The following is a 16276-nucleotide window of genomic DNA, read 5'->3' as shown; positions in this document are numbered from 1 at the left end:
TATTAGCCTTTTGGAATTTGCAACGAAAGTAGGTTATCATTCAGGAAGTAGATGGAGATACCCAAAAGAGTATTAGTTGAAGCCATGAGATTCCATGACTCCTTCAAGGCAAAGAATGAAAGAATTAACAAGCTCAAAAGAATTAACAAACTCGAAAGAATGAATATAAGGTGTTGTGCTTGACACTATGAAACATGTCAAAAGGAAGAAGATACAATTCTGCCCTCAAGAAATGCAAAAATAATAAAAAAAAATACACAGAGACATACCTGTAAAAATGGAAGACATGAAAATGATCTAAAGAGAAGATGAATGTTAACAGTGCTGGGAAAAGGAAGTAATCACATTGGATGGTGAAAAGGAACAAGCTGAGGGGCTAGGACCCAAGCATGGGGATAATTTTTTCCCTACCATTAGTGGTGATTTTGCCAGTATGTGATGCTTTCCTTGGACAATCTGTGAGAATCAGTGATTTAACCCAGGAGTTTAGAACTGAGCATAACCCCTTTAGTATTGTCTTTGAGCAATGTCAGTGAGATTGTATCAGACTCCAGGTTAAAACTGGTCAAGATCACACAAAAACTCAGTTTTGTGGCTTTTTAAAATATAAACATAAGGACAAAGACCTGGCAATCACTTATCAATATCTTAGGGAGTGAGGATTCCTCTGAGAGTAGTACATCCAGCTGCTCCCATACACAGGCTAAGATGTAGGGTTCTAAAAGTCCTGTCTTCCCAGGAGCACCTCCCTGTCTAGCATGCTTTGTCCCCAGTGCCCACTTCCCCAGGTTAATGCACTGAGTCTCCAAGAAAACCCTTCAAGTATAATTACATTTCAGGCTGGGAATGTCCATGAACTTACAGTACCCTGGGTCAGTTCTCCCATCTAGTCAGTGGTCACTCAGTGGAAATATGATAGAGGCAGGTACATTTTTAAGAGACGGGAAAGAAAGTAAGATGCTAATACTTAGGAAGGCCAGGTAAAGAACACAGGATTTCTTTGCATTATTTTTGCAACACTTACAGAAGTCTAATATTATTTCAAAAATAAAAGTTTGTTTAAAAAAAAAGAACAGACAGTATGGAAATGTCCAGGACATAATGTTATTGAAAAAATCAAAATGTAGAGTTTTATATAGGAAGTAATCACAAATATATAAAAAGATATATATCAAATATACTAAAACTAGCAATGGTAGTTGAATTTTCTATTTATACCTCACTATAACCTCTAAATTGTATTCCTGAAGAATGTTTAAATTTTATAGGAAAAAAAATCTGGACACAGTGGCACATACATGTAATCCCAGCTACTCAGAAATCTGGAATGAGATGATTGAGAATTTAAGGTCAGCCTGTGCAACAAGGCAAGACCCCATTTCAAAAACAAACAAACAAACAAATAAATTTTATAAGAAAAAAAGCAAAGATTTAAATATGTGAACAAAAACCATTTTTAAATTCCCACCACCTTATTTAATATCCCTCAGGGTCTCTGTAGAATCATAAACAGGAATCCAATTATGTTTTAATATTTATTTTTTAGTTATAGGTGTACACAATATCTTTTTATTTTATTTTTATGTTCTGCTGAGGATTGAACCCAGTGCCTCACACATGCTAGGCCAGTGCTCTACCTCTGAGCCACAACCCCAGCCCCAAGAGTCCACATTTCTTAGCATGGCAGACAAAGGCTCATAGTATCTGGGGCTCTCTCTCTCTCTCTTCAGCTTCAGCCTGGCTTCTTCCCTTCTAGTTATCTGCAAACACTTACAGGCCCCCAATCTACCCCATGCATGGAGGAAGTCTTCAATTTGGAAAGCTCTCTCCACACTTTACCCCTTGTTAAAAAGACTACTGCCTAGGATTCAGTTCAGTCACAGCCTCTCTGGAAGTTCCCACTCAACCCCCCACTACCATAATACCACACTTTGCATTTAGCTTTTATCACACATCCACCTGTTTCATTTACTTGTCTGTGAGCTCCTTAAGGGCAAGAGCTCTGTGTTCTGTCCCACTTTCAAGTGCTAACACATAGTAGGCTTCACACTTTTTTGAATGAGACTAATTTCATCCAACATATTCATTATTTTCCCTCTAGCACCACCACCTCCTTACCCTAATATTCCTATAAGCAAAGAGACATTTACCACAATCTAATCACATAGTTATCCAAAAGTGGTGACTGGATCCTGCCTAGGAAAGGTCAATTCAGCAGTCATGAATCCCCAGAAATTCTCCCAAAGACACTGCAGTTACTGACCCACAAAAGGTTCCTCTATTCCCAATGCTGAAAGACTTTTCTCAATAGTCCTTAAGCTAGTTCTCTACAGCTTTGAAGCAAACTACCCCATCTGAGAATTGAAAAGTGCATGAAACAAGGATTTCCTTTTTCTCCCAGAACAGTGAATGCAGTTTCCAGAAGCTTAAAAAAAAAAAAAAAAGCAGTAAACTATGCTGTAAGATTTTCCAGTTCTAATGTGTGGTTTCCCTCACATAAAATCTTTACAGGCTCAAGTCCTTCCTAAGACAGGACTTGGAAACATGATTTTAAACCATTTTGGAAGCCAAACCTTAAATATCATGCCTTCAGTAAATTGGGTTTAGAGTTTCACAGACCATAATCTTGCCCCTTTGGGTAACAGAAGAAAAACTAAAAGCAGTAACAATAAACAGCCTTTAATGGGTGCTTCAGACTGTACCCCCACTGCCTATCACAATGCCCAACATTAAACACACACAAAAATCATTGAATAAATACATTTTTTTCTTTATTTATTTCACTGTGTCTGCATAGTTATCACATGACAGAAAATGTTCCATAGTGTTGTGGAGCAATGTTGTTCCCAGCAGCCATGCCCTTTTACTTCCCCATCTACTGGACAACATTTCCCTCCTCCTTCATGGACACTCTCCTGGCTCAAGCCACTCCCTCATCCATAACTTTTCTTTTCCCTACTGTATTCTTTATGATTTAGGAAACATGAGGAAGAAAAAAAAATAAGGAAATAAAAAACATAGACACATCTTTTCCAGATTTTATAGATATTATGTCTCTCAGAATGTCATAGATTTTTATGTGTTTTTAGTAACAAGACATTTTGGGACACAGCTCTTGTCAAAAGATTAAGGTTACAAATCAGATCATAAATTATTTATAAAATACTTTCAACACAATAGTTTTTTTATTCAAAACAATAAAATAGATTGATGCAATAGAATGAATTCCTAGTGGCAAAAGACCAGTGCCAGGAAGGCACATGCAAGGATAAGGGAAATGGTTTGGGATGTCAGACTCTTCCCAATACCTGAAAGCATATGGCTAATCTTAGATATATTCTTCATAGACAGAATCTTTAATCCAGGCTAATGAACTAACTGTTACTAACTCTGAATTCCCATCGTGGTCCTCTAAGATTGTCAACTGTATTTCCAAGCAGAAGCAGGCTCCCAACAATCCCCTCAAACCCATCTCTTCCTCTGCGCATCCCAAGGGACCCTGTACATGCCTCCAACACACTGAACTGCAAACGTCTAAGTATATGCATGACTTTCCTCAGTGTATTAGAAGTTTCTTGAAAACAGGGACTCATTCCATACCCCACATCCAGCAATGCTTAACAGACTTATGAAGTGGCTTGATATCTCTCCTGGGCAACTTTCTGGTAAGTATACAAACAGGCTACACACAGAAAGAATTTACCTGTCAGGATACCTAAGCTCCTTAGGGGTGGATTTTTAGCTGTTTTGTTCACTGCTGTGTCCTAGAACAATGCCTATCATATATGATTAATAAATATATGTTGAATGGATGAATGGAATCTTCCCACTTGAAAGAATACTTTCTATCCTATTTCACTGAGTTTTTCCTAGCAAAAACACACTCTGATCTCAGATTCATCCTCTCAGTGTTCCCTCTTTAGTACTGAGCTTTAGTGATAGCAACTGCATTAGTCAACTTTCCATCACTGTGACAAAATGTCTGAGGTCAACACTTAATAAAGGAAAAGCTCTAATTTGACTCATGGTTTCAGTCCATGGTGCTGTTGCTTTGGGTCTGTGATGTCACAGTGCATCACAGTGGGAGCACATGGAAGGAAGCTTACCTGGTAGTGGCCAGGAAGTAAAAGAAAGAGGAGGAACCAGGGACTCAATAGCCCCTTCAAGACCACACCCCCAAAGACCTTCTATTAAACCCCACCTCCCAAAAGTTCCACCTTCTCCCAATAGTCTCCTCCACTGGCTGAGGACCAAGCCTTTAACACGTGGGTCTTTAGAGGATATTCAAGACCCAAACAATAACAGGACTTCTTGCCTAAAACCACATGCCTCATGGAACTCATGAGCCTCCTGTTCTTTTTTTTTCTTTTTTCTTTCTTTTTTTTTTTTTTTGCAAGAGCAAAATTGTTTTATTTAAAGGATAGAACAAACAGAGAGGGAGAGGCTCCTCCTCAAAGAGCCTCCTATTCTTCATCCTTGCATTTTGGACTTCCCATTTTCCTCCTCTTTTTCTCATTCCCCTCTTTTTCTTTACCCACTTTGTTTCCTCCACCATTTTTCTTTAACTTGTTTAGGATATACAAAACAATATAAATTTATCTTAATAATCATTTCTCCATCCACTGTTCAGCTTACAATTGAAGATACTTCAACTACCCTTTGTTTCTTTACTATTATATATATTATGTACATGTAGTATTTATTGCTTTACACTTTTAACTTTTTATTAACCATGATTAATTATGAACAAGTAAATATTCTAGTACACTACCTCTATTTGCTTGTTTTATTTCATTGTTCACTTTTGGTTTTGAGACTTATTTATGTGGAAACACAGTGCCCTAGTTCCTTCATTATCACTGCTATATTTTAATATATAAGTGTGAACACTGATTAATTCATTTTGCTACTAGTTGAAATGTATGTGGTTTTAAATTTTTACTAGTATGAACACTGTGGCTATGGACATTTTTGTTGTCATTTTGATAGGAGGGAAGGGAAGTTCCAGTTGGTTCCCCCAGGCAGAAAAAACAATTGCACTTTTTATCAAGACCCCAACAGAGAAGCACCCTCTAGCTACTGTAGGCCCAGAACCTCAACAGCTCAGGAGCAGTAGCTGTGTTGGTTTGGCATTGAAAGAGATGACGAATGCATTCAAGTTGCCCTCTTTCCAGAGCCTCTGTCCAAATTCTTGACTTAGTAATGGCACCAGACTACTATACTAGGAGATGTTTCTCTAGGAGAGTAGCAGTACATACGGAGACTGGACAAAGCAAATAATTCAATTCATTCAGCGATGGGTTTCAGGGAAAATCTATATTTTTAAAAAATTTTGTCATCTGTAATTAATTATGAATAATTAAATATTCTAGTACACTACCTCTATTTGCTTGTTTTATTTCATTGTTCACTTTTGGTTTTGAGATAATGTTATCTCCTTTTAACTCTGGTCTTGTTTTCTTGCCTCAACAATTCATAACTCATTCTCCTTGCCCTTTTCACATTTTTTTCTCCAAAATCATTCCTTTGGGCAGAATTATTGATCTACATCTTTTCATTCTTGAAATGAAATTTTTAGAAAATCATATGTATAAAGAGGGTTCTTAACAATGTTAAGAAAAGGTATAATAATCAAAAGAAATAACAATACAAATGAAGATCCTCATAATGCCTAATGTATTAGAATTCTTTTCAAAGCTCAATAGAAAAACTATTGAGCTGCATGCAGTGGTGCCAACCTGTTACCCCAGTATCTTGGGTAGGGGAAGGAGCTGAGGCAGAAGGATTGAAAGCTCAAGACCAACCTCAGCAACTTAGTGAGACCCTAAGCAACTTAGCAAGACTTTGTGTCAAAATAAAAAGTGAAAATGTCTGGGAATGTGGTAAAGCACCCCTGAGTTCAATCCCCAGTACCAAAAAAATTTTTTTTTCTTTCAGTATAATTTACTTTCCTACCAAGAAATGTTAACCTTAGATCTAAAATAGCTTTTCTTACCTTTTATGTATAGACATTTTGATAACATGCAATTAGTTTAAAAAGTCATGTTAGTTGTTCCAATATATAAAATCTTCATTTTTTTATTATTTGAAATGTTCATGTCTTAAGGTTTAAGTTGTACAATATTTTCTGCGTTCTTGATTCTAAATTTCTTACGCTTATATCCTGCAGGATTTTGCTGGTCTGTACAGTAATTTGAGCACCACCTAGTGGGCACTCCGGCTATGTTCCTGACTTGAAGGAAACAATATTTTTTTTCATTCTTTTTTTAAAATTAATTAATTTATTTTAATTAGGTATAAATAACAGCAGATTGCATTTTAGTTCTTTGAGGTCAAGGGGAATGGGTGTATCCCCCTTGACTGAGACGGAAGTGACAACTTACATAACTCACAGAACCTTCCATCCATACCAACAACCTTCCATTCATACCAAACTTAATAATAATAAATCCATCTCACTGTAACTGCAAAGCCATAAATAGATCTAAACACTGAGTAAACAAGAGTCATGTTTCTGCTCCCATGTGCTCAGATCTTAACGGCCCAACGAACTTTTTTTTTTACAACAGTCCTACGACAATGACTTCATTTTTTGTGTGTGAATCCTACATCTTTGGCAACACACTTTAATCTTTCCTTCTCCCTTTTCTATGTCTGCACTTAATTTTTGCTATCAATTTCTAGTGTTTTACTAATTTACAACCTTTTCCTTCTTGAATATTTTTAATTACCTCTGGTTCCTGAGGATATTAATGATTCAAATGACATATTTCAATCTAATTAAAGAGAGAAGCTTCTGACAATCGCTTTAAACAATTAACAAGACTATTTTTACTAGCATCAAATTGAGTGACTCAAACATTTAATGTCAATTAAAATAAATGAGAACTTAGTGTTAGCATTTGAATTCTTAAGTTATGTGGAGAAAGTTTTGAGGGCTTTGCATGACAGTTATTTCACAACATTATGCAATAATAAATGGCACTGGAATCCCTCCTACAATTTCCGAGGAGATAACCAGTATTTCCTTGAAAATTCTGGGGAGAGAGAAAAATTCTGACCTAATAATAATAATAATTCTAATAATCAAACTTATATCCTAATCTTCCCACTTGTCATTACTAGTTTGTGATCTTGCATTAATAACAAAGCCTCTGAAGTTTCCATTTCCTCATCTGTAAAACAATATGCCTGGAGACTTGGGGGAAGTAAATATTCCTATAATCATGACTGCTGTGAGAATTAAATGAGATAATGTACTGCCCTTTATGAGGTTGTTTACTTTATCTTTGAGACCACTCTGATGGAAACTTTCATTTACCTCTCTGTGCTCTCTATTAGTTGATGCTGTTTTTAAAAAATATTTATTTTTTAGTTTTAGGTGGACACAATATATTTTTTTAATTTTTTTTACCTTTTTATTTTTTTATTTTTTTTATTGGTTGTTCAAAACATTACAAAGCTCTTGACATATCATATTTCATACATTAGATTCAAGTGGGTTACGAACTCCCATTTTTACCCCAAATACAGATTGCAGAATCACATCGGTTACACATCCACATTTTTACATACTGCCATATTAGTGACTGTTGTATTCTGCTACCTTTCCTATCCTCTACTATCCTCCCTCCCCTCCCCTCCCATCTTCTCTCTCTACCCCATCTACTGTAATTCATTTCTCTCCTTGTTTATTTTCCCATTCCCCTCACAACCTCTTATATGTAATTTTGTATAACAATGAGGGTCTCCTTCCATTTCCATGCAATTTCCCTTTTCTCTCCCTTTCCCTCCCACCTCATGTCTCTGTTTAATGTTAATCTTTTCCTCCTGCTCTTCCTCCCTGCTCTGTTCTTAGTTGCTCTCATTATATCAAAGAAGACATTTGGCATTTGTTTTTTAGGGATTGGCTAGCTTCACTTAGCATAATCTGTTCTAATACCATCCATTTCCCTGCAAATTCCATGATTTTGTCATTTTTTAGTGCTGCATAATACTCCATTGTGTATAGATGCCACATTTTTTATCCATTCATCTATTGAAGGGCATCTGGGTTGGTTCCACAGTCTAGCTCTTGTGAATTGTGCTGCTATGAACATCGATGTGGCAGTATCCCTGTAGTATGCTCTTTTAAGGTCTTCAGGGAATAGTCCGAGAAGGGCAATAGCTGGGTCAAATGGTGGTTCCATTCCCAGCTTTCCCAGGAATCTCCATACTGCTTTCCAAATTGGCCACACCAATTTGCAGTCCCACCAGCAATGTAGAAGAGTACCCTTTTCCCCACATCCTCGCCAGCACTTGTTGTTGTTTGACTTCATAGTGGCTGCCAATCTTACTGGAGTGAGATGCTATCTTAGGGTGGTTTTGATTTGCATTTCTCTGACTGCTAGCAATGGTGAGCATTTTTTCATGTACTTGTTGATTGATTGTATGTCCTCCTCTGAGAAGTGTCTATTCAGGTCCTTGGCCCATTTGTTGATTGGGTTATTTGTTATCTTATTTTTTAATTTTTTTAGTTCTTTGTATACTCTGGATGTTAGGGCTCTATCTGAAGTGTGAGGAGTAAAAATTTGTTCCCATGATGTAGTCTGCCTATTTACCTCTCTGATTGTTTCTCTTGCTGAGAAAAAACTTTTTAGTTTGAGTAAGTCACATTTGTTGATTCTTGTTATTAACTCTTGTGCTATGGGTGTCCTATTAAGGAATTTGGAGCCTGACCCCACAATATGTAGGTCGTAGCCAACTTTTTCTTCTATCAGACGCAGAGTCTCTGATTTGATATCAAGCTCCTTGATCCATTTTGAGTTAACTTTTGTGCATGGCGAGAGAAGGGGATTCAGTTTCATTTTGTTGCATAAGGATTTCCAGTTTTCCCAGCACCATTTATTGAAGATGCTATCCTTCCTCCATTGCATGCTTTTAGCCCCTTTATCAAATATAAGATAGTTGTAACTTTGTGGATTAGTCTCTGTGTCCTCTATTCTATACCATTGGTCCACCCGCCTGTTCTGGTACCAGTACCATGCTGTTTTTGTTACTATTGCTCTGTAATATAGTTTGAAATCTGGTATCGCTATGCCGCCCGATTCACACTTCCTGCTTAGAGTTGCTTTTGCTATTCTGGGTCTTTTATTTTTCCATATGAATTTCATGATTGCTTTATCTATTTCTACAAGAAATGCCGTTGGGATTTTGATTGGCATTGCATTAAACCTATAGAGAACTTTTGGTAGTATCACCATTTTGATGATGTTAGTTCTGCCTATCCATGAACAGGGTATATTTTTCCATCTTCTAAGATCTTCTTCTATCTCTCTCTTTAGGGTTCTGTAGTTTTCATTGTATAAATCTTTCACCTCTTTTGTTAGGTTGATTCCCAAGTATTTTATTATTTTTGAGGATATTGTGAATGGAGTGTTTTTCCTCATTTCCGTTTCAGAAGTTTTGTTGCTGATAAATGAATGCCTTTGATTTATGCATGTTGATTTTATATCCTGCCACTTTGCTGAATTCATTTATTAGTTCTAGTAGTTTCTTTGTAGACCCTTTTGGGTCTTCTAGGTATAGAATCATATCATCTGCAAATAGTGATAATTTAAGTTCTTCTTTTCCTATTTTTATGCCTTTAATTTCTTTTGTCTGCCTAATTGCTCTGGCCAGTGTTTCGAGAACTATATTGAATAGAAGTGGTGATAGAGGGCATCCCTGTTTTGTTCCAGATTTTAGAGGGAATTCCTTCAATTTTTCTCCATTCAGAATGATGCTAGCCTGAGGCTTAGCATAGATAGCTTTTACGATGTTGAGGTAAGTTCCTGTTATCCCTAGTTTTTCTAATGTTTTGAACATAAAGGGATGCTGTACTTTGTCGAATGCTTTTTCTGCATCTATCGAGATGATCATATGGTTCTTATCTTTAAGTCTATTGATGTGGTGAATAACATTTATTGATTTCTGTATATTGAACCATCCTTGCATCCCAGGGATGAATCCTACTTGATCATGGTGCACAATTTTTTTGATGTGTTTTTGTATCCAAACAATATCTTTATTTTATTTTTATGTGGTGTTGAGGATTGAACCCAGCGCCCCGCGCATGCCAGGCGAGCATGCTACCTTAGAGCCACATCCCCAGCCCTATTTGATACTGTTTTTACTTACATTATTCTCTCCCATACAGCTTTCTAAGTATACAAAGGTCATAGCCTCCAACTTCTTTCTGTTCCCATTGTGACCCTATTATAAAGGTCTCTGCAAATCTCTCAACCACTCTTTATGCAACGCTGCCCAAACCTTTCACATGGTGACACTCACAGAAAGTGATAACATTAGCTTGGCACTACACTGAATAGATGAGGTTACTCAGTGACAACAGATTTTACGCAGTCTCTCAGAGGGACACCAGTGAGACTGAGCCCACTTGCCCACTACAGTAACAGCTTACAGTAGCCTTTGATGGTCTCCTGCTCTTGCAGGTATTTCCCACTCTTGGATCATGCTTTCTAGGATCACCTCCTAATAAACTTGTACTCAAATTTTTATCACATCACAGTAGGTAGTAAATAGCAAAAAGAAAATTATATATATATATATATAGATAGATAGATAGATAGATATAGATATTTTTTTCCAAGCAAAGTGAACAATTGTGCAAGTTCTGCTCCAAAGCATATATCCATCAATACACTAATGTCTTGATTAATACTTGAGGATAATGGCTTAAATTCTATACATATAGAGGCACTATATTCATTTTAAGAGTATTTTCAGACATATTAAAACATTTGTCTTTCAATGTTAAAGAACTGGACTATAAAAGCTTAATGACTTCCAAGGTCACATTTTTAATAATAAAAGTAAAAATAGTTCAGGGGCTAGGGTTGTGGCTCAGTGGTAGAGTGCTCGCCTAGCACATGTGAGGCACTGGGTTTGATCCTTCACACCACATAACAATAAATAAAGATTTTTTTTAAAGTAAAAATAGTTCAGAATTAGTGAATATTTACTATATACCAGGCCCTACTATATCCACTCCACAAATGCTGAAATTGAGGCTCAAAGAGATTAGTACCAAATTGACATCAACAAACATTAAAGAGAAGGTTTGAACTGACAAGCAGAGAAAATCTGAGATAACATAAACTATTATTACCCTACAAAAATGTTATTCTGATGAAGGACATGCACATCCAAAATGAGGTAGAGGATCAGGACATATCATTCAGTAGCAGTATATTACTTCTCTCCAGGGAATTCATGAAAACCTATGTGGGGTAGATTAGCTTTATGGTTGGATCAAGTCTACACTGATGTTTTTATATCTGACTAACCTCAGACTCAGTCTCAAACAAATGGTCACTTTGGTCAGTTCCATAAGCAACTGTTGCTGCAAGAACTGTCAAGCTGATTATTTGATTAATGAAAACCCTGACATTTTTGGAGCTGACATTATTAGACTTCAGTAAAAGGAGTCCTTCACTCTTGACTCTGTAGGCCTTCTGGGCTTGTTTCCTAGAGACAGAGGTGAAATTTATACCCAAAATCTAAATACAGAGTGTCTTCAGCATATGGTCAAGTATTCACATTGAGATGTTTAAACACATGAAACTGTCCACGTGAGACTACTGTTGTCCTCTATAAAGCTTATTTATACTGACTTGCAGTATATTGCAGATACTTGATATTTTAAGTAAGGGGAAATTCTGTTGCACTCTACTCAAAACCATACAAATTGCAGGTTTTCCTTTTGTTTCAGAGTGTCTCATTTGTTCAGGCTCCTTATAATAACAGTCTTGAGTCTGAAAATTAGCTAGGTTTCCAACTGTTCATTTTTTTATTCTCCTTTTCTTATAATTTAAAAACCAAATTATCTGACTTCATTCTGCTTTCATAACAGTGGGCAAGAAGCCTGTTTCCTGTTAATGATGAGCTAACCATATTCTGACAGCACATGAAAGCAGAGTTGGACCACATACTGGCAGGAGAAAGTCAACTGGGAAAAAAGTGTACTCAGATTTAGAAAATGAGTCAGTGTCTAGGAACCAACTGCATTTAACCCACAAAATTTGCTCCAAATGAAAGAATTGGAAATTCTTCAAGATAAGCTGCATAATAAATATATAGAGAGTTGTCAGGCACAAAAGTGAAACCCAGGGCTTAGGCAATATCATAAATCTGCACTGATGAGAGCTCAAGGTACCACACTACCCATAACAGATCTTATTTAATTGTAATGACATTAATTTCTGGTGCAATTCTAGAATAAAATGACAGTTTTTAAAAACTAGATTACATATGTTAAGTCACTTGACACATTCAGAACTTTTCCCAGAGTTGTCAAAGTTTGCGTGTGTAAGTATATTCTAGTAGTGTTTGAGTTTCTACCATAAACCAAAGCATATGCAAAAACAAAACATTTTAGAGATTATGCTGACATGTGTCAGTGTGTTAAACTGGCAACAAATGTATCAGGGAGACTCTATATTAAAGAACTAATTTGAAGAAGATATTAAGAAATCAAGATTTCTCCTCTTCAATCTAATAAATAAAATAGTTTGCTTCTCCCCCAAATAAAAAGTGAGGGAAGAATGGAAGGGGTTATCACACAAAGGCTGATGATCTTGAAAGTACTGCATAATGACCTGAACATTGCCCAGATGGTTCAGTTGTGGTCATCTCAGATCTTGACCACAGATTAGGTGGCTTCCCCATTTTCACCCAGGTGAAAGGCAGAGTCAGGACTATTAAAATTCTGGTTGTTATTAATGGTGACACTTCTGAAGACTTTAGAGCACTGCACAGCTTACAAAGTGTTTTCATATCCATGAATCATGTGACCCTCAATAATTCTATCAGTAGGTGGGACATAGGTTACTATTACTAGGCCCTGTTATAGAAGAAACCAGAGTCTAAATCTTCAGATAACCCAGTTTTCTCTGCTTCATCTATTACTCAGTCTCATTCCTTAAGCTGTATGTCCTTAAAAGACTGTGACTTTAGAAAGACTAGACCTCCCTTGATCACCTTGGTATCAGAGAGACAGCATATGTTTATCAGTTTATTCAATGACAGAATGATAGTCCCAACTCTGCCATTATATTCTGTGAAACAATAGGTTGAGTATTTAAGATAATGAGGAACACTTTAGGAACAATGAAAAGGAAAAATATCACTGCAATAAGACACACTGTGCAAAACAAATGCACATCACTCCCCTGATAATAGCCAGTTACTAGACCAGAAAACTAGCACAAAAGTGAAACCCAGGGCTTAGGCAATATCATAAATCTGCACTAATGAGAGCTCCAGGTATCACACCACCCAACACTGCAGGAAACACTAAAATACTTCCATAGCAACTGTCACTACGGACATCATCAGGATGCTAAAAGTGCAAAAGAGAAAAAGAGAGCTATAAACTGGGGACAAACAAGACCCTTTCTAAGGTAGAATAAAGCCCATTGTTAACTCTTAAAAAACGTAAATATTGAACACCCAAGGCAGGCTGTAACCAGCTATTTCAGCTAGCCAAATCCATCCTCCTGATCTCTCTCTATATTCTTTCAAGAAAAGAAATCAACAAAAGAGCTGAAAACACAAGGAACTCACAAATGCATGAAGCAGGAGGCAGCAGTATGCTCTAGTCTAATGAATTGGTCGTGAGTCAGAAAAGGGAGGTGTGAGCCTCAACCGAGGCATTTGTTAACTATTGTCAGGAACACAAAAGTAAATCAGAAATAGATTCTGTCCTTGGAGAATTCAGTATGGTGGGGGAAGATGAACAATAAATCACTGTAAAATAAGCTAGATGTGTTAAATGTCAAAAGAGAAATTAAGATTGTTGCTATTCAATTTTTAGAATATTATTGGAAAGTATTGTGAATAGACTTGCATCCCCAAAGAAGTGGTGAAATCCTAACCTCCAGTATCTCAGAATGTGATCTTATGCAGAAATACAGCCTTTGTGGTCATAATCAAGTTAAAATGAGGTCACTAAAGGGCCTGATCCACTCTTTCTGGTGTCCTTAGAGAAGATGCCATGTAAAGACAGAGACACAAGGAGAAGATGGTCACACAACAGCAGACAGGTATTGAAGACTTGTAGCTACATATCAAGGAAACCCAATGACTGCTGAGAACCACCAGAAGCTAGAGGCAAAGCGTATTCTCCCCTAGAGTCATCAGAGCTGACTCTTCTGAAACCTCAGCTTCAATCTTTCTGTTGTTTCAAGCCACCCAGGTTTGGGAACTTTGTTACTGCAGTTCTAGGTAACGAATACAGAGGGAGAGATTACTTCCATGCTAAAAGAATAAGAGCAGACTTCTTGCAAGAAGTGGCATATAAATTGAACCTTGAACTTGCAGGATGAGATCAGGTGTGAATGCCTGTGCTTATAGTCCCAGCTAGTTAGGAAGCTCAGGCAGAAAGATCAAGTCCAGCCTGGGGAATGTAGTGAGGCCTCATCTCAAAAAAGAAAGAAAGAAAAGAAAACCTATAGCATCCAAATGGCAGGAAATGGTTTGTTCATTCACATGGTAATAGCATTTACCATTTATTGAGAATCTATTCTGTGCCAGGTATTGGACTAGTAGTCACTCATAACTAATTGGATTGGCCTCTGTCTCGTAAACAGAGGGCAACTGGCTGTGATCTTCCTCATTAACTCCTTCTTCTCTCCCACAATGTTGATATGGATAGAAGTTTTGAGTTTGGTAAATGGAAGAAAAGGAGGGAAGGGGCTTGGACAGAGTAGTGCAGGAGAGAGGGGAGAGGACAGAGCAGATGCGAAAGCATCTGTTCCCTTCTGGTACTGGCTATGATCTCCTTCTAGAAGAGAAGTTGGAAGTAAGTTTCAGAACCTCTGTGTGTTGCCTTGTTTTTCACAGGAAACAAGGTGAGAGGATTTAGGCACAAACCCAGCATATTTAGGCTAACATGGTTTAGAGCCCATAGAGACTATTCTCCCCCCTGCTCCTCAGAACTAGGTCAAATGGAAGTTTTCCAGTGACCAGAATTTTTGGGATCAGTAATAGTCAACACCCTTGGCATGAGCTGTGTTCTTAAGATGGGCAGTGACCCTGGAAAAATTTCAGTATTGGTAAAGCCTTAGCAAGTGGCTTTGAAAGCAGAAGCTAGACATGTAGGAGCTGGTGCAGAAGAAAAATAAAAGGGCGGAAGCCCATGGTAGCCACAAAAGAAAGACAGTTTAGCAAACAGATGTCTTTGAAAAATTCTAGAAATGACTAGAAATAATTCGAAGGGAGTTAATTTCCTCCCATCAAGTAGGGAGGGGATTCATGCCATTAAAAAGCAAAATATAAAATGAAGACCTTGTTTTGTGACAATGAGCTGACCACACCTGGAATGCATGGATCAGATGCAGAATTTCCAAAAAAACCTAACTAAAAGCTATCATCACCCCTACCTTCCACTTTAGCAGCGATAACACTGAGAAACATATTTAACCTTAAATACCACATCTGTATGTCACAAAGGCCAGTTCTCTTTTGACGATGCCACTGTTGAGCTGGGCAGAAGGGAAAATATAAGTCTTACAAGAAGTTTGGAAAAGTATGCAGTATGTAAGAGCATCAGCCAGCATTCTGGTGTGAAACAGAATTCAACCCAAATTGTTCAAATGAAGACAGTAGTAAAATTCTACTAACATACCTGTGGGTTGGATCCAGGGAATCAACAAGGGATAGAGATGCCTAGTGACCAGCCAATAGAAGAAATCACTCCTAGTGAGTTTTGGAGAAGCCATGAGCAAGATCATGGAGGGCCACCACCCCTGCCAGAGAGGGTGGGAGTAGGGGAAAAGAACCTGACTTCTCTTTTCCCCCTCCAGTCTCCTGCCCATGCCACCAACTGGCTGTGCCCATCTGGGAACCAGCAGTCAAGGGAGCCTGCATGGGGCAGGTGGAGGAATAAGAGACACACACATAGATGGGAGAGGAATAAGACATTTCTGTGGAGAGCAGGGAAGTTGAGGCCACATGCTAGTCTTGTCCTGTGTTACTCTCAGATCTATTCCCTGCCTTACTTTGCCCTGTTCTGTATCATGGAGAATTACTTCCCCCAGGTTCCTTTGCCCTATGGTTTCAGAATCAGTTCAGCCAGTGGGAGGCCTTGAAGGAAGGGCAGATATGGAGAAGCCAGGTTAGTTCTTCCCCTTCCTCTCGACTTCTAGCACTGTCTCTGGCTGTAGCTGCCTCTTCACTGGACTCAGCTATTGTTGCAAGGCCCACTGTGGCTCTAGATTCTGCTTGGTAGTCTGGA

This window comes from Spermophilus citellus (genome assembly GCF_964194105.1).
Source record: "Spermophilus citellus genome assembly, chromosome: 5".
Lineage (NCBI taxonomy): Eukaryota > Metazoa > Chordata > Mammalia > Rodentia > Sciuridae > Spermophilus > Spermophilus citellus.
This window is presented reverse-complemented; position numbering follows the sequence as displayed.